Source organism: Lycorma delicatula, chromosome 3 (assembly GCF_047948215.1).
Source record: "Lycorma delicatula isolate Av1 chromosome 3, ASM4794821v1, whole genome shotgun sequence".
NCBI classification, from domain to species: domain Eukaryota; kingdom Metazoa; phylum Arthropoda; class Insecta; order Hemiptera; family Fulgoridae; genus Lycorma; species Lycorma delicatula.
This window is the reverse complement of record NC_134457.1, coordinates 226745297-226765705: the sequence shown is the minus strand read 5'-3', so window position 1 is coordinate 226765705 and position 20409 is coordinate 226745297. Positions and strand designations below refer to the sequence as shown.

The following is a 20409-nucleotide window of genomic DNA, read 5'->3' as shown; positions in this document are numbered from 1 at the left end:
GACCACCTAGGTGGTGGTGGAGTCGAGATATTTCAAAAAAAATTTCTTTATGTCTGATTTAGTTGAATGTATTTCCTGAATATATTTAATAATTTATTTAATATGTATATCATATCAAACATGTTAATCACAGAATATAATTAAAGTTAGAAGAGTAAGCCAGTCAAAAAGTAAAATAAATCTTTATTATCCTCAAATAACACAGTTACAATTAAACAAGACAGAAAACTCAGCCGATTATTTCAAGTACATAACCTACATCTTTATTTATAATTATAACATTCAAAACATAAGTTATTTTAAATCTACATTTGATTCAATAAAAAATAAAAAGACATTTCAATCCTATTTTCTTCTGTATGCATCATCTTCAGTTTAATATTTTATTAAACTGTAATATTTTGTCTATATTTTAGTGTAAATATATATTATTCTGATTTGATTATAAGATAAAAAATTACGCTAAGCAAACCATGTTTTTCATGCTACTGAATTAAGGAGAATTTATATACACAGTATTCATGAAGTATAGTAACACTGAAATAAATTTCAACTCTTAAAATGAGATTCAGCAAATGGTTTACCTCAAAAAATCTATTTTTTGGTTAAAAACCTACCGCATCCCAAGGTCCCCTCTTCAAGGCCAACTCAAAAATGTTTAAAGGAAAGGCTAGAGTTGTGATACGTTATTCTAATAGGTAACTCTAACTAAAATGGTGGTCATTTAATGTTTTTTCAGTTATGTACAAAAGTAACTCTTAAACAGTAACAGTGAAATAATAAAAAAAATAAAATTCAGCAAATGCTTCACCTCAAAGCGATCTAGCTTTCAATGCGAGTTATTATTTGGATCTACTGTGGGGGCTACCTTTGAAACTAGCTGAAAAATATCAGATGGCTGCTATTTTGATTAAGGTTGTTGTAATCTAAAGTTTTCATTAAACATTTATGAGCTGCTCTACATGGAAGCTTTCTTTTCTGTTTAGCCTCTGGAACCACCACCATCCTCTTCAGAGGATGAATGAGGATAATATGTATGAATGTAAATTAAGTGTCAGATCAACCATTCCTAAGATGTGTGGTTAATTGAAAACACTGGTATCCACAATCTAGTATTGAAATCCGTAAAAAAGTAAGATGAAAGCTTGGGGTGGTTAATCCATCTCTTAAATCACTGGCATAAATTAGTGACTTTTTATATTATTTTTATTCTCAAATATTTTCTCCTTAATGCAGTGATCCTCCTAATTGTTGCCTAATCACCAGCTGTACCTATTGACAACATGAACCCTATAAGTTGAACCTAAGTAACGTAAGTCACTGAGTTATAATTTTGATCTTTGTTATGTTCCCTTCAGCTGTATTTTAATATTTCATTAATTTAGTTAACTTTAAAAACTGTAAGATTTTTCATCTTTACAGTTTTACAACACATTAAATGAGGCAAAATTTTTATGAAAATAAACTTTCAATACTGCAGAATAAGACAGAGACAGAGAGAGAGAGAGAGAGAGACAGACAGAGACAGTGACAGACAGACACAGAGAGAGAGAGAGAGAGACAGAGAAAGAGACAAACAGAGAGAGAGAGACAGAGAGACACAGATACAGACAGAGAGAGAGAGAGAAAGAGAGTAGAGCATGAGGGAAAGAGACAGAAAAAGACAGAGACAACGACAGCGACAGACACACAGAGAGGTAGACAGGGAGAGAGACAGACAGAGAGAGAGAGAGAGAGAGAAAGTGACAGACAGAGAGAAAGAGAGAGAGAGACAGATAGAAAGTGTCAGTCAAAGAGAAAGAGACAAAGAGGGATAGAGACAGAGAGAAAGACAGAGAGAGAGACAAAGAGAAAGAGAGAAAAACACAGAGAGAGACAGAGAGAAACACACACAGAGAGTCAGCGAGAAAGAAAGACAGAGAGAGAGAGAAAGACAGAGAGACAGCCATAGAGAGAGAGAAGGAAAGAGAAAGACAGAGACAGCGACAGAGTCACAGACGGAGTGAGAGACAGAGATACAGAGTGAGCGATAGAGATTGACAGAGTGAGTCAGAGAAAAACATAAGAGACAAAGAGAAGAGAGAGAGAGAGAACGAGAGAGAGTGAGAGACAGAGATAGGGAGAGAGAGAGAGACACACACACAAAGAGAAGATAGAGAGAGAGAGAACGAGAGAGAGTGAGAGACAGAGATAGGGAGAGAGAGAGACAAAGAGTGAGATAGAGAGTGACACACACAAAGAGAAGAGAGAGAGAGAGAGAACGAGAGAGTGAGAGACATAGATAGCGAGAGAGAGAGTGACAGAGAGAGAGGGATGAGAAAGAGACAACAACAGTGACAGAGAGAGACAGTGATAGTGAGACAGAGAAAGAGCGACAGAGGGAGACAGACAGACAGAGTAAGAGTGTGAGAGAGAAAGAGACAGACAGAGAGAGAGTGAGAGACAGAGAGAAAGAGACAGACAGAGAGAGAGTGAGAGAGAGAGAGAGAATGTGAGAGGCACATATAGAGTGAGAGTGGCAGAGAGAGAGAGAGAGAGTGTGAGAGACAGAGGCAGAGACAAAGACAGGCGAAAAGACAGTGACAGAGACAGTGACAGCAACACAGAGACAGGGAGAGAGAGAGAGTGAGACAAAGAGAGAGAGTGAGAGCCACATAGAGAGAGAGAGACACACACACACAAAGAGATAGAGAGAAAGAGAGAGTGAGACAGAGATAGAGAAAGACAGAGACAGTGAGAGAAATAGAGAGAGGCGAAAAGGCAGAGAGAGAGAGAGAGAGAGAGAGAGAGATAGACAGTGACAGACAGAGAGAGAGAGAGAGAGGGAGACAAAGAGGGATACAGACAGACAGAGACAGCGACAGTGACACCGACACAGAGACAGGGAGAGAGAACTCACTCTCTCTCCCAAGAGAGAACGAGAGAGAGAAAAACACAGATAAAGACAAAGAGTGAGAGAGAAAGAGCGATACAAAGAGAGAGAGTGAGTCACATAGAGAGAGAGAGAAAGAGAGAGAGTGAGTCACATAGAGAGAGAGAGAAAGAGAGAGTGAGACAGAGATAGAGAGAGACGGACAGAGAGAGGCAGAGACAGAGAGTGCGTGGGAGACAGAAAGAAAGTGACAGAGAGAGAGAGTGACAAAGAGGGATAGAGACAGAGAGACAGAGACAGAGAGAGGCGAAAAGACAGAGAGAGAGTGAGAGTGAGAGAGAGACAGAGAGAGAGATAGAGAGAGACACACACACAGTGACAGAGAGTTAGAGAGACAGAGACAGATAAAGACAGAGATATAGGCAGAGAGCGAGAGAGAGAGAGAGAGAGTCAGAGTAAGAGAGTGAGTCAGAGAGAGATAGAGAGGGACACAGTGACAGAGAGTTAGAGAGACAGAGACAGATAAAGACAGAGATATAGGCAGAGAGAGAGAGAGAGAGAGAGTAAGAGTAAGAGAGTGAGTCAAAGAGAGGACGAGAGAGAGAGCGTGTGAACGAGAGACAGAGCGAGAGAGAGAGTCAGCGAGAAAGAAAGACAGGGAGAGAGAGAAAGACAGAGAGACAGCGATAGAGAGAGAGAAGGAAAGAGAAAGACAGAGACAGCGACAGAGTCACAGACGGAGAGAGAGAGACAGAGATACAGAGTGAGCGAGAGAGATTGACAGAGTGAGTCAGGGAAAAACATAGAGACAAAGAGAAGAGAGAGAGAGAGAGAGAACGAGAGAGAGTGAGAGACAACGATAGGGAGAGAGAGAGACAAAGAGTGAGATAGAGACACACACACACACAAAGAGAAGAGAGAGAGAGAGAGAACGAGAGAGAGTGAGAGACAGAGATAGGGAGAGAGAGAGACTAAGAGTGAGATAGAGAGAGACACACACACAAAGAGAAGCGAGAGAGAGAGAGAACGAGAGAGTGAGAGACAGAGATAGGGAGAGAGAGAGTGACAGAGAGTGAGGGATGAGAAAGAGACAACAACAGTGACAGTGAGACAGAGAAAGAGCGACAGAGGGAGACAGACAGACAGAGTAAGAGTGTGAGAGAGAAAGAGACAGACAGAGAGAGAGTGAGAGACAGAGAGAAAGAGACAGACAGAGAGAGAGTGAGAGACAGAGAGAAAGAGACAGACAGAGAGAGAGAGAGTGTGAGAGACAGAGGCAGAGACAAAGACAGGCGAAAAGACAGTGACAGAGACAGTGACAGCAACACAGAGACAGGGAGAGAGAGAGAGTGAGAGACAAAGAGAGAGAGTGAGAGCCACATAGAGAGAGAGAGACACACACACACAAAGAGAGAGTGAGACAGAGATAGAGAGAGACAGAGACAGAGAGAGAAATAGAGACAGGCGAAAAGGCAGAGAGAGAGAGAGAGAGAGAGAGATAGACAGTGACAGACAGAGAGAGAGAGAGAGAGAGACAAAGAGGGATAGAGACAGACAGAGACAGCGACAGTGACACCGACACAGAGACAGGGAGAGAGAACTCACTCTCTCTCCCAAGAGAGAACGAGAGAGAGAAAAACACAGATAAAGACAAAGAGTGAGAGAGAAAGAGAGATACAAAGAGAGAGAGTGAGTCACATAGAGAGTGAGAGAAAGAGAGAGAGTGAGTCACATAGAGAGAGAGAGAAAGAGAGAGTGAGACAGAGATAGAGAGAAAAAGACAGAGAGAGGCAGAGACAGTGAGTGCGTGGGAGACAGATAGAAAGTGGCAGAGAGAGAGAGAGTGACAAAGAGGGATAGAGACAGAGACAGAGAGAGAGAGAGAGAGAGAGAGAGAGAGAGACAGAGACAGAGAGAGAGAGAGATACAGAGAGAGAGAGAGATACAGAGAGAGAGAGAGAGTGAGAGAGAGAGAGAGAGAGAGAGAGAGAGAGAGAGATTGACAGAGAGAGAACTAGAGAGAGAAAAACACAGAGAGAAAGAGAGCGAGTAAGAGAGAGAGACAGAGACAGAGAGTCAGATAAAAACAGAGAGAGAGGCAGATAGAGAAAGGCAGAGAGTGAGACAAAGAGAGATAGAGAGACAATGAGAGAGAGAGAGAGAGAGAGGGAGAGTGTGAGAGGCAGACAGAGAGAGGGAGAGAAGATAGACAGATAGAAAGTGAAAGAGAGAGAGAGAGAGAGAGAGACAGAGAGAAGGAAAGAGAAGGAAAGAGAAAGACAGAGACAGCGTCACAGACAGAGACAAAGAGAGAGAGAGAGAGAGAGAGAGAGATAGAGAGAGACACACACACACAGTGACAGAGAGTTAGAGAGACAGAGACAGATAAAGACAGAGATATAGGCAGAGAGAGAGAGAACGAGAGAGAGAGGTAGAGAGAGACACAGTGACAGAGAGTTAGAGAGACAGAGACAGATAAAGACAGAGATATAGGCAGAGAGAGAGAGAGAGAGAGAGAGAGAGAGTCAGAGTAAGAGAGTGAGTTAGAGAGAGGAAGAGAGAGATAGAGAGGGACACAGTGACAGAGAGTTAGAGAGACAGAGACAGATAAAGACAGAGATATAGACAGAGAGAGAGAGAGAGAGAGAGTAAGAGTAAGAGAGTGAGTCAAAGAGAGGACGAGAGAGAGAGCGTGTGAACGAGAGACAGAGCGAGAGAGAGAGTCAGCAAGAAAGAAAGACAGAGAGAGAGAGAAAGACAGAGAGACAGCGATAGAGAGAGAGAAGGAAAGAGAAAGACAGAGACAGCGACAGAGTCACAGACGGAGAGAGAGAGACAGAGATACAGAGTGAGCGAGAGAGACTGACAGAGTGAGTCAAAGAAAAACATAGAGACAAAGAGACAGAGTGAAAGAGACAGAAAGAGAGAGAGAGGCACATAGACAGAGAGACAGAGAGAGAGAGAGAGACAAAGAGTGAGATAGAGAGAGACACACACAAAGAGAAGAGAGAGAGAGAGAGAGAGAACGAGACAACAGCAGTGACAGTGAGAGACAGTGATAGTGAGTCAGAGAAAGAGCGACAGAGGGAGAGACAGACAGAGTAAGAGTGAGAAGCAGTGAGAAAGAGACAGAGAGAGAGAGACACATACACAAAGAGCGAGAGAGAGTGGGATACAGAGATAGAGAGAGAGAAGAGTGAGACAGGTACAGAGAGCGACAGAGACAGAAAGAGAGAGAGTTAGTGACAGACAGAGAGAGAGAGAGAGAGAGAGAGAGAGAGAGTAGAGAGAAAGAGTGTGAGAAAGACAGAGAGAGAATGAGAGGCACATAGAGAGAGAGAGAGATAGTCAGACCGAGACAGAGACACAGAAAGGCAAAGAGAGAGAGAGAGAGAGAGAGAGAGTGACAGAGTTAGGGATTGACATAGAGAGAGGGTGAGACAGAGAGAGAGATAGGGATAGGGGGAGAGACAAAGAGAGAAGACAGAGTGATAGAGAGAGAGAGAGAGAGTGATTGAGAGAAAGAGAGAGAGAACGAGAGAGAAAAACTGAGAGAGAGAGAAAGAGAGAGAGCATGAGAGACAGAGAGAGAGAGAGACAACGAGTGAGAAAGAGAGAGAGAAAAGAGAGAGGCACAGAGAGAGAGAGAGTGTGAGAGACTCACAAAGAGAGAGCGAATGGGAGAGAATCCGACCGAGACAGAGACAGCGACTCTGAGAGAGAGAGATAGACAGAGTTACGGATTGACATAGAGAGGGGGGAGACAGTGAAAGAGCGAGAGAGAGATAGGGTGAGTTGGGGAGAGAGACACAGAGAGAGAGAAACAGAGAGAGGCGAAAATACAGCGATAAAGAGAGAGAGACAAAGAGAGTGCGAGTTACAAAGAGAGAAAGATACAGATAGAGAGTGAGTAAGAGACAAAGAGTGAGACAGAATGAGAGGGGGTGAGCATGAGACAACGAGAGAGAGAGATAGTGACAAAGAGGGATAGAGACAGTGAGAGAGAAAGACGGAGAAACAGTGAAAAAGAGTGAGAGGGAGAGTGAGAAAGAGAGGGATAGTGAGAGAAACAGAGAGAGAGAGCGGGAGAGGGAAAGACAGAGAGACAGCGAGAGAGAGAGAGAAGGAAAGAGAAAGACAGAGAGACAGCGAGAGAGAGAGAAGGAAAGAGAAAGACAGAGACAGCGACAGATTCACAGAAGGAGAAAAAGACAGAGAGAGAGAGAGATACGCACACACACACACACACACAGAGACAGAGAGTGAGAGAGACACAAAGACACAGACAGACAGTCGCAGAGACAGACAGACAGCCAGTCAGACAGAGACAGATAGACAGACACAGACAGAGATAGAGTGAGGAGGGAATACATCCAAAATTGCCTCGTTTGCGAGTTATGGCTAATGGAAGATGTGGCTCAGATTTCAGCTACCTCTGTGAAATGAGGTCCACTGAAATTTATAGGATGTTAATTAAGCGGCAGAATTAGTGATTTGTTATGGTTGTTGAGCTTTCTTTTTTCCTGTTTAGCCTCCGGTAATTACCTTTCAGATAATACTTCATAGGATGAATGAGGATGATACGTATAAGTGTATATGAAGTCACAAGTCTTGTACAGTCTCAGTTCGATCATTCCTGAGATGTGTGGTTAATTGAAACCCAAACACCAAAGAACACTGGTATCCACGATCTAGTATTCAAATCCGAGTAAAAATAACTGACTTACTAGGACTTGAATGCTGGAACTCTTGACTTACAAATCAGCTGATTTGTGAAGACGCATTCACCACTAGACCAATCCGGTGGGTTATGGTTGTTGACCTAAAAAAATCGAATAAAACAGATCTCAGAACCGTAACTACAGTAGGTTTTGAGAAATCTGCGGTGAAAATCAATAAATTGGAGGAAAAAACTCTATTTTTTACGTTTGATGTACAATAATTTTGTTAAGAGGGTTATGAACACATAAAAATTTTAAGCAGAACTTGTTGACAACTTAATTAATTATGAACAAATTAGTTTAACATAAGTTGAATAAAATAAACAGAATTTAGAAAAATTAGAATCTTTAACACTAGACCAAAGTGTATATGTAGAGGTTTATAATAGATGTTCAAAAACGAGCCCGGCATTTTCAACACATTCTTGGCACACCTCTGTACTGCTTTTGTTGCGCTTTTTAGTTCTCAGGGCTGTCCTTTGTTGGTCAGCCGCATCCATAATGCGGACAATTAATTCCTCAAGAGAATGCATTTTTGTTTTGTATACAATATTTTTCATCCATCCCCAGATGCGTTTCCAGATTATCGCGATTCACAGAACTATATTCTGAATATGAACGAAATCAGACCATAAATATGTTTTTTTTTTTTAATATCACGGCCACACCAACACCTAGGAGGTCCATGTTTTGCAAAAATATCTCATTCACGTAACTAATATATATTCTGTACCAAATCTGAACATAAATAATATTTTTTTGAAATATCTCGACTCCACCGTCTTTAGCAGGTTCATGTCTTGCAAGAATATCTCCTTTAACGTAACTAAAATTTATTCTGAATATCAGCCAAATCGTAGTATAAATAATTTTTTTGGGAAATATCACAATCTCACAACTACCTAGGAGATCCATGTTTTCCAATAATATTTCGTTTCACTTCACTAATATATATTCTGAATATGTAACAAATCGGACCATAAACACATTTTTTTTTTTTAAATATCACGACCCCACAATCACCTAGCAAATCCATGTTTCCCAAAAAGAGATAAAACCTTGATCTAAATAGAATGGGACAATCCAGCCAGAATTAATTGTAAGATAAAAAAATAGAAGTCATTAGACTCCATATTAATTATTTAATGTATAAACTCGAGAAATGATAAGAAAAAATGTGAAAATACTAAATATAAGAAACGATTATAAAATAATTTACAATTCAGGTGTTAATGAATACTACTTGAGTAGAAGACTTTGTGTTTCCTGTTTAGCCTCTGGGAGTTACCATTCAGGTATTACTTCAGAGGATGATATGTATGAGTGTAAATGAAGTGTAGTCCTGTAGAGTCTCAGTTTGACCGCTCCTGAGTTGTGTGGTTAATTGAAACCCAACCGCCAAAGAATACCAGTATCCACAATCCAGTATTCAAATCTATATAAAAATAACCGCTTTTACTAGGACTTGAATGCTGGAACTCTCAACTTCCAAATCAGCTGATTTGGGAAGACATGTTCACCATTTAAAAATTGTTTTAAATGCTTACAAAAAATTTTAATTCTTTAAGACTGTTTAAAAATTCATTAACTGTGTAATATTGTTTCTGTAAAATAAAAACTTTTTGTTATGTTTTATAAATAAATTGGTGGGAAGATAGTTTAAATAGTTCAGCAAATTCATTAAAAATGGCAACAGAGACGTAAGACTCTTTCTTATAAGCTGAGGTATTGTGAAAATTTACCTGTAAAATGTTCTTTTGTCTGGTTTGGAAATTATTTTTTATTAATAAGCGATTTTTTTTTCTGTTAGTGACTGATTTCATAATTATAAACACAAGTATTAGTTAACATTTTTAATTTTCTAAATACACAATCCATATTTATAGCCATTTTTTATTTTGAATACTCAAGTTTTTGAGGGAGCCCTAAGAAATGACATTACACTTCAGAGAGGAATATACATAAATATTTATATATGTTTAATAATGATGATAAACTCAGTATTCTACTAAGGTACTTCAAGTATAACAACACAGTTTCATTTTTTTAACTAACAAAATCAATTTGTTCATTCCAAGCAAATTATTCATCTAATAAAATAGCCAGAAAGGAGATGCTGTTACTGTATGAGACTCAAAAATCCTGTTATTAGGTGATGGAAAAATTATGCAATCAGCAATGTTAATCAAAAATACTGTCATGATGTTCTTAACAGCTGAACTCTTGTTCTTCCAATCCACGCTCTATTTTTTTTTATTCCACTTAATAATGGTGAATCCACATCTCATCATAGGTTAGAATACTGTCAAAAAGCATCACCTCCTGGGTGAAACTATTGTTTCAGTTCTGGGCATATCCAAAGTGTTGTCTCCTTATGGTGGTCTATCGACTCTTTTGGAAACCATCTTCTGTTTGTTTTACGGTATGTGCTTTTAGGCAGTCCTTATATTCACAATTATATACCAGTATATAACTGTGAATATATACATAAATTTTTAAATGTTAACTTACCCTTAATTTATATTTATGAATGTGTAGTCTTGTTAAAAAGAATAGTAACTTATCGTTTACCTTATTGTTTCTATCAAAAAACGACCGCAAAACCTTTTTCCTCTTTACGTATTTAACTCAATACTTGGGCTTACAAGAAAGGGCCTTATTATGCTTCTTATTCCATATCTAATAAATTATCTATCTATTAAAAAAATCTTCTGACTAATTTATTTAAAATACAAGTAAAAAATCTTATCTTACAGAAACAATATTACTCTGTTGATGAATTTTTAAATAATACTAATTTAAAAATTGAAAAAACCCTGAATCTTCTGTAACTGTTAAACTTGCACATAAACATGTACTACAATAATCTTCATTAATGCCTTTTGATTTTTGAATTATTTGGCTGTTATCTTTTGTATTTAATATCTTCATACATTTTACAAAACATAATTTCATGATTTTATATTGTACGTAAATAAATAATATGGACTTTAATCGCTTCTAATTTTTATTTTCTAATCGTGCATTTTGTGATGCTACTCTGATTGCATGTAATTATACAATAAATTATTTATAATAATTATAATTAAAATAATCATTAGCAGAGGATGTGGGGTGATGAGACGTATAAGGATGTGGAAGACACAGGATGTGGATTTATTAAGAGAATTCTAGTTTTCTTAATAAATTTATTACCTGTTGCAAGCAACATATTTGAAAAATTAATATATGTATATCGTATCAAACATGTTAACCACAGAATATAATTAAAGTTAGAAGAGTAAGCCAGTCAAAAAGTAAAATAAATCTTTATTATCCTCAAATAACACAGTTACAATTAAACAAGATAGAAAACTCAGCCGATTATTTCAAGTACATAACCTAATCTTTATTTGTAACGTAAACCTAATCTTTATTTATAATTATAACATTCAAAACATAAATTATTTTAAATCTACATTTGATTCGATAAAAAATAAAAAGACATTTCAATCCTATTTTCTCCTGTATGCATCATCTTCAATTTAATATTCTATTAAACTGTAATATTTTGTCTCTATATTTTAGTATAAATATATATTATTCTGATTTGATTATAAGATAAAAAATTACGCTAAGCAAACCGTGTTTTTCATGGTACTGAATTAAGGAGAATTTATATACACAGTATTCATGAAGTATAGTAACACTGAAATAAATTTCAACTCTTAAAATGAGATTCAGCAAATGGTTTTACCTAAAAAAAATAAATTTTTTGGTTAAAAAACCTACCGCATCCCAAGGTCCCCTCCTCTTCAGGGCCAATTCAAAAATGTTTAAAGGAAAGGTTAGAGTTGTGATACGTTATTCTAATAGGTAACTCTTAACTAAAATGGTGGTCATTTAATGTTTTTTCAGTTATGTACAAAAGTAACTCTTAAACAGCAATTATTATTATTATTTTAATACCGGTAGCATTTCATTTTAATAATTAAATACGAATGTTTTAACACGATTTGAAATGTGCTGTTGTATGAGAAAATAAATGAAATTCAAAATTAAAGAGAAAGAGATAAGTTCATGGGAAATTAGAGTTGTTTTAGAGGATACATATTAACAATATCTGTAATCAAACAAACAAGAAGAGTAATGAATGTAGGCGGGTTAAAATGGTACACTACTTGTAGAAGAGGTGTGAATAAAGGAGATGAGGCGATGGTACTCACGCAGCAGCTCTTTCTTATGTAATACAACAACTGTCAGTTCCAGTTTTATTTTGAAAAAATACCCTAGTTGAACCCACCCTAGTTTCAGAGGGCATGCCATAGGCACACCGGGAGAAGCTACTAATATAAATTAAAATAATTAAATTAATAAATAGCAAACATAATAAATAAAGAACCCGACTTAATAGAGAAGGAGATGAAATCTGGCAGAAAATAGTGATACATTTTCTGTCATAAGTTGGTTATTTGTCAATCGATTTTCAAAACTAAGGTGTCATTTTGTTCTAAAAAAAAATGCTTAGCATTTTCTTAAGAACATATAATATGATAAAAATTTACACGGTCACAGTTAACATTAATATAGTGAAATACTAAAATAATATAAATAAATAATTAATAAAATGAAATATTTTATTTATTAGACAATGTTGTTAAAAATGTATGTGTATCATCATTCATCCTCTGAAGTTATTGTTCACTTCTCAATCCGATTTTCATATATAAATTTATTAATAAATACAAAATGCCGGAGAGAAGGAAAATCGAAGGGAAATGTAACATTTTTCCTTAAGAAACTTTCTGTTCACTTTTACACCTAGAATCTGTAATGTATAAGCCTATCGTTTTAGATACACACCTGTTTACAATTGGCAATTCTTCAGAATGTCTTAACATCACTCCCAAGTGCAAAATAAAATTCATTTCACAACAGAAATTCTATGAATACCTTTAAACAGTATCAGAAATAAGTTAAATTAATTAATATTTTTAATAATTTTTTTATTTTAATTTCTGCTGACACAGGGGGAACCCGAACGGGTTAAGTCCTACAGGATAATTTACAGAGAGGTAGTCAGTCAACTCCCATGGATCTTGGGTCAATTGATGTGCTGCTTAATGGCAGTTTTGGTTGCTCCAGGGGTGCTTAAATAAAATTAAGGGAGAAAAAAGGGAATGTTGGTATTGTGAAGCCGTTGTTTTTCACATATATTTATGTTTTATTTACTTTTTAAATTTTAATATCGGGGTCCTTTGCATCCTGTAAGTATGTTCAGTGTTTGTGTCTAAATTTTCTGTCTTGTTTAGTTTGGTGTTTTTAAATAAAATGTAAGGGCCCTTTCCACCCTTACATATGACAAACCTGATTGTGATTTAATCCCTATTTTAAAGAGTGTGATGAGGGCTAATGACTGTAGCAGTTGATGCTCATATAACCAAAAAAATAATAATAATATCCTCGAGAAAAGATTTTATTAATATTATTTTTAAATTTAATAATAAACATAAAATGGATATAATTTGTATTAAAATAATCAGAAGTACAAAATTTTTTATATTTTAATTTATTATTCAGGAAAAATCACAATATTTAATTAAACAAAAGCTATGAAAATTTTAACATCTTTTTTTAAATAATACATTTTTTTTTGTACAGATATTATATGTTAATCACTTTAAAACTGATATTATTGTGAATTAAAATTGCATAAAATTATAGAATAAATAGTAACTTATACCTGTGATTTCAATTCAATTTGTATAAGTATTTTATTATAAATAAAAATAAATAAGCTATATTAATTATTATTTATAATTTATACCTCAAAGACGGATGTCAACAACTATAGAAGTATTTCATTGTTGCCAGTGACTTATAAAATACTGTGAAAATGTTATTGAATAGATTAGAGCCCCAAATAGATCACATATAGAAGGGTGTGAAGAAGGATTTAAAAAAGGAGGATCATATTCAGAATAAATACAAAGTCTGATCGATTCTAAAATATTACGTATCCAGAAACAAACCTTTCTTATATCTTTTACAAAATTTCAGAAAGCGTATGATTTTGTGGACAGAGACTTTTTTCAAATTTTGAGAGAATATGAGTTGACCAGAAAAATTTGAACCTCATTAAACTCACTCTTACAAACACATTCTCTAAATTTAAAATTACAGCAAATATAGGCAAACCTTTCCTAATCAAAAAAGGGCTGAGACGAGGTGATGAACTATCACCGAACCTATTTAAACTGGTTTTGAACAAAATAAAGAAAATCTTTTGTGAGATTGATGATTTGAGTGCAAAGATCAGATACAAAAACCGAAACATCAAAATAGGATGCCTTTTTTTTTGTTGAAAACCTATATAAATAATTATAATATTATAGTAAAATTTTACATTCACAATAATATTTTATACAATGATATTTATTTAATACAAACATTTTTATTATTTATGTATAAATGGCAATTTTTTAATATATTTTTTTAATTTTTGTTAACGTTTTTAACATATTGCAATGCCATACAAAAATATAAGCTAAAACAATCATTTTTTTATATTTTGGTTAAAACTATACCTTTCAATCCCCATGCACAACAAACAGCTTTTGTCATAATGCATTTCATTTTGTAACACAAATCAATAAATATTAATACATATCAATTAGTTCTGTTTTATCAATCTATCCAACCACCCCAAGGGGCCTGCACCATATCAATGATCAACTGCAACGATATCAATCTGTAGTTAAAATAAACATAACAATTACTTAACAATTACAATTATATATATATATATATATATATATATATATATATATTGTATATTACAATAGAAAATTATAAGAAACTTTTATCATATTCGCTGTTATATGTCATTACGGCCTGCTTATTATAATAACTTTTTAAAAAATTATCCAAGTATAACTGTTCAATATTACCAAAAGATGTCAAAGTAATTGTAAGCGGTTAAAACCATGTCAATATAAAAACACCATTACATGTATGTATACATACATACATACATACATACATATATATATATAAATATATTTTTTTATCTGAAATGGAATATTAATAGTTTCAACAAAAAAAATCTGTATGACACCATAATTATTAAAATTAGTAATAACATACAAAATAATATACAAATGTATCAGAATAAATTGTGAAGATATAAATCACATTAAAAGTTTATGATCATAAAAATGTTATATGTAAAAGAAATTAACAAAAAATGACCAGTAATTTACCATCAATTTATTTAAAAGATTTATTAAATATACCAAAGCGATACAAGAATATTAAGTATGTTGGCAATGAATCTTTGCAGATGATCTACTAAAAATATCAATTGTCAATTTACAGAAAAACTTTGTAATTAAAATAAACATTTTTATATAAATAGGGAATACAAGTAAAGTAATCAGCAACAGATTGTCATTATTAAACCAGAACCAAATATCTAGAAAAAAAAGGAAAAACATTAAGAATAATTTTTAAATTATTAAGCAAATAAAAACAAACACGGGAAAGAATTACAATAAAGGAATCAACACTTTTAAATCAACAAATTATTTTATAAACAAAAAATAAAGAAACAATTATTTGATATTATAAAAAGAAATAAGTAAAGTAATTACAGTAAAAAAAGCAGTAAAGTAATCATAATAACTTTTTAAACCAAATAACATTACTTGACATAAAATACAAAACATTAAAAAAAAATTGCATAATTAAAACAGAAGTATTAATAGTATTTATAAAATAAAGATAATAATTATTAGGTACAGTATAAAATAATGGCCAATCATAAATAAAATTCAAAAAAGGTAGACCGAAGAAACAATTGTACCAGTGTAAAGTAAATAGAAAATGAGCTCATTGTAAAAAAAATAGGAAAACTTAATGTTATTATAATAATTATTTTATCTCCTCTTAGCAGGTAGTGTTGCTTGAGTATGATGCATGCAGCCTTCTACATTTTCTGCCCAATCACAGACATTTTCAGGGTGAACAAAAGATTTTATGGGAATAGCATAATAGCACCTTCACACATATAGTACAAAGTGCAATCTGCTTTATCTGGGTGATATGATATTTAATCGTCTTCCTCTTCACATGACACTGCATTTCCTGTGGAAAAAATATATTCATTATAATCTTAGTTCTCTGAAGAAAAATATTAAAATTTTTAGAGATTTTGCTGGTTTCGCAGCTTAAAAAAGGAAATTATATCATATTTTTCCTGATGTATACTATCTTTTCCATTCTTTTTTATGATTATGATACACATACAGCAACAACTGAGATAAAGAAGACACTGTCAGACTAACTTTCTCTGATAATAATGATGTTCACTATACACAATGGCCAGTCCCCACAGTAAACAGAGTGAAAATGTAATGTGTAGTACTGAACATCACCGGTATTTTTTTTAGACAAATGCAAAAGTATATTCATTTAAGTAAAGAAGGCACAGGAAAATCCCTAATAAGCCCATCGTGAAATACTAGGTGTATTTTTGAGTACGGCTATATGTCATTTTGTGAGTGACTTGTGACACACATTAAGTTGCCTATTACAATAACAATACTCACACATAAATTAAATAGTTACTCCTAGATCGTAAAATGCTTTTGGATTTAGCAGAAATATAATTATTTTATCTAAACGTTTTTAAAAATTTAAACTACAGTCCAACTCTTGTTCAGATCGGTTGAGTCCAACTCAACTGATCTGAAATTTGCTTTCTCTGTAAGTATATGAAGAGAAAGAAGCAGGCCGGTAGACAATATAATAGTTGCTAAACAACTATAGAACAGGGAATAGAAACGTTGAAGGAAATTGATATACTCTGATAGGTTTGTGAACTGCATTGCTCCATCCATCTCTCAGCAATTATCTAAAAGGTATGTGGCCCCCTGTGTGGCCTTGTAGTATTTGTTGATGAAGGTGTTGACAGGTCTTGAAAATCTCAATAATCGGTTTGGAAGGATAAATATTTTTGTGTTTTATATAGGTATGTAGAATGCCGTCATGAGCAGAATGTCTGTCGTGTTATTTTGGTATGTCTACATTTAGAAGATTCATAGAGAAGATTGTGTTGCATTCAGTTGCTTTTAAGATAATATCTACAATTGTAATTAAAAGAAACAAGTAAATAATCACACTTAAATACAATTAGTGTTTGAGTATGGCTCAAAGAACTGTAATTCATTACTGCTAGTAAAGAATATAAAAAGCTAATATAGAAAGTAATTATCTTAAATTTCAAATTTATTGTACCTTTTTATCACAAATAATAGAAAATTCACTTTCATTTGTTTTAAATAAATACTGATTACAAATACAATTTACTTAAAAATTACATTGCGTTAGGGATACAGGCACAATTAAAATTAGGCACTTACATCAGTTCAAAAAGTAAAAAAACAGTAACATGTAAGGGGTTCAAATCGATTAAGGGTTCTACTTTTAGCTAGCTACTTGAACCTGAGGTAGTAGCATCGCAAATCAATATCAGGAATATTATCTACTCACTCAAGTAAAGGATTACCACCACTTAACCCTCCAGTGGGGGGGTCTGGGTGAATGGTTTATAATGCAGTCAGATAATTCCACAGGGCGTACAATTTTAGGAATGGAAGACTGGTTTGCTTAATAAAGAAAGGTTAAATTTGTTTTCAGGTAGCTATTTAATACGTAAAGAATAGAGATTAGTTGAGGCATACATTTGAGCTGAGGTTGCTGATCACTAATACGCAGAACCCATCCTAGGTACCATAATTTCTCAGGAAATGAAAGTGGAAACTCAGTGTCCACAGAGAAGCTTGAAATACTCCTACTGATGGGGCTGTTTTTTTTATTATGTGGTCCACTACAGATAGATGGACTGGATTTTAAATTATTCAGTCTCTTCATCGATCCTGGATCCATTCTTCCCTTGGGGTGTCTAATGGGTTTTATCTTTATCTGATTTCTAACTGGGTTTGTGCTGTAGATATGGACACTTTAGATAAATGTAAGTGGTATATTCTCAAAAATACAAACAAGGGAAAAAGAATGCATTGAGAAACAAGTACTAGGAAAACTGAAACTGTTAATAATGTTGATTTCTTTTAACAGAGTAACAGTATTTAAAATAACACCGAATTTCAAATAATTTGTAAAAGTGGAGATGTTAAGGGAATGAAGAAGATTTATTGTATTCCAGAAGATGAAGGAAAAGTAATAAAAGATTAGGAATAAAAAAGTCTATAAGAAATAAAACAAATGGAGCTTTACAATTACATAAATTTAAAGTTATTGTGAGATTGAACTACATAAATAAAATTACTGTGAATAAGTTTTCACATATAAATAATAAAATATGAGGGAAATTTATTGTAATTAATGGACAATGAAAAATATCACTTATATTTTTTTATATTCCTCAACGCTGAAGTCTGTTACATATCAAAATCCCATTTTGATTTATAACAATATTTTTGATAAAGTGAAAAATACAATGGAAAAACATTTCTTTCTTTTCCTAGTATGCCTGCCTGGTGTTGGATGCTCATTCTTGGAGATGTTTGTACGTTACTAATTTTCATGAACGATTTGGATTTCATGTAAGGTCGCTTACAACCGATGAGATTATTTATTCATCTTCTAAGCAACAGCAGTTTTATACTCATTTACAGTCTCTTAGTGATATCTGAATTTTATAGTGAATAAAAAATGCCAAGCCTTATTCAAATTTAAATTTTGTGACAGCCACTCTGGCAAACTAACAGATATTAAGTTATGGCAGCTAATGGACATCCTCAGTAAAGAATCATTTATTTAACTACAGATGTGCGAGCAGAAATTTAGTGGAAAAAAATTCAGTTGATATTTATAAACTCTACACAATGATTATAGAGATTATATTATTTTTATATATTAGATAATGAGATTGTTATTAAAAATGTGTCAATTCTAAACATACAGAATGAGGAGGATATGGTTTCTTTAATAATTATTTAACCGTGTTGCAAAAAGTAAAGGTTATTTGGATACTCAAAATTCACAAAAACAATTTATATTCTACTCCACAGTTAAACTAATTTCATACAGCTTGGAACAATAAGATAATTCTTACATTAAGTAAGTAAATTAAACTAGCAAATTAAAAATTGGTTATCGTTATACAGAATGTATACAGTATAATTTATTATTTTATTTTTGGTAAAGAACTTACGATCTTTAGTTGTATAACCACCAACAGGATTAGAAGTTTCCTAAGGACCATCATATTCCAATTTTACTGTGTAACCATCTAATTCTTGTCCCATTGCATTCATTAATGGGAATTTTCCTGTTCCACAAGACCCTCTGAAGTCTTCCATAACTACAGACCAAACCATGATACCTCCAAATCCTTCTTCTTTTAACCAAGCCATCTACAAATGAAAAAAATAAATATAATTAGTAATAGTTATTTATACCTTAAAAAACTACATCTTGTAAAAATCTGTAGTTCTTTTTGATGTTTACTGCAGCAGTAAACAGCTTAATCACTTTACATATTGGCTGCCAACTCTGTAGGATTTATGAAGCCTCCTGTGTGTTCTTAAATTCTGAGTCTGTTGCGTATGGAGTTTCACTATTGTTTAAAACTCTCCTCCATTCAATCGTCACCCATTTAGCATGTTTATTTTATTTTAAATACACACAATATGAAATTTACTTCATTATCTAAAGTTGTATTAAGAGATTTTTATTTTTGTAATATAGTAATTTGTTCAGTTTGGATTTTTCAGATAACTCAGCCGATAAATTTTTTCTTTCATTTAACTATTTTTAGTGTAAGGTGATACACAATAGGCATAGATTTACAAATAACTTATATAGACCACTGCTATTGAAAAAAAAAAGTGCTTTATTGACAAGGCAAAAGTAAGTTAAATTTATCAAATGAATTTACTTCACAGTAAATAATAATAATAAAAATTGAATAATTCATTCAATGGAATAAATGATAGATTTGCATAAAATTCATGTAATAATTTATTTAATTTAATGGAATTTACAACTACGTAAATTCAGACGTTTGGCTACCTCTGTTATATCCATTGAATTGCAGACCGTGATTATTAATTTGCAGTATCATTATAACAACATTTATATTACACAAGTAAATGCAATTTTACCCATCATGCCTGATAAAGGCATTTGAGGTTCTTTATAGATTGTTGGTGTATTTCTTTGTCATGCCATTATGAATCTTGAAGTACAAAACTCTCAGTTTCTATTTCCTGAGCAAAAATTCTTTATTTAACAACAAACTTGTTCATTAATATTTTATTAAGCGACTTGCAAAAATAAAAATGATACAATATTTGAATCTTTGAGGATAAGCCTACAGTCACAAATTAAGCTTTTTATATGGAAAAATTATTATTAAAATATCTTTAATCCACTGGCAAACAGTTAAAAAAATAATTGAAGAATGAAAATATATCTAAATATAAAATATTGCAATTTATGATATATTAATAAAAATAATTCGAGAAAAACTATTATTGCATTTAATGTAAAGTTATTTTATTTTAAGATGAAGAAAATTAAGGTTCTTTATTTTTTTGTTGATTATACTTCAATTAGATTTTAACAATTGCTGTTTGTACAACAGCAATATTTGTGGATAAAAAAACGTTTAATTTTATTCATATAAATTTATGTGAAGATCTTTCAAATAATTCAGTAATTTATTAAAGACTAGTCGGAACCTGGACCCCCAATGCCAAGGTAAAACTTCGACCCAAATCAGGGCCTCCCAGGGCCGCAGTGCTCGCCATT

At 33.6% G+C, this 20409-nt stretch overlaps 1 protein-coding gene across 1 annotated transcript in view; it reads right to left on the bottom strand.

Annotated features, from left to right (window-relative positions):
- Nucleotides 1-14449: 14449 nt before the first annotated feature.
- Nucleotides 14450-20409, bottom strand: part of LOC142321322 (uncharacterized) — a 132665-nt gene continuing 126705 nt past the window's right edge. The window contains exons 13-14 of the mRNA XM_075359314.1: nucleotides 18809-19010; nucleotides 14450-15717 (exon numbers count right to left, since the gene is read on the bottom strand). The gene's annotated coding sequence lies outside the window, so the exon portion shown is untranslated. The remainder of the gene's footprint in view (nucleotides 15718-18808; nucleotides 19011-20409) is intronic.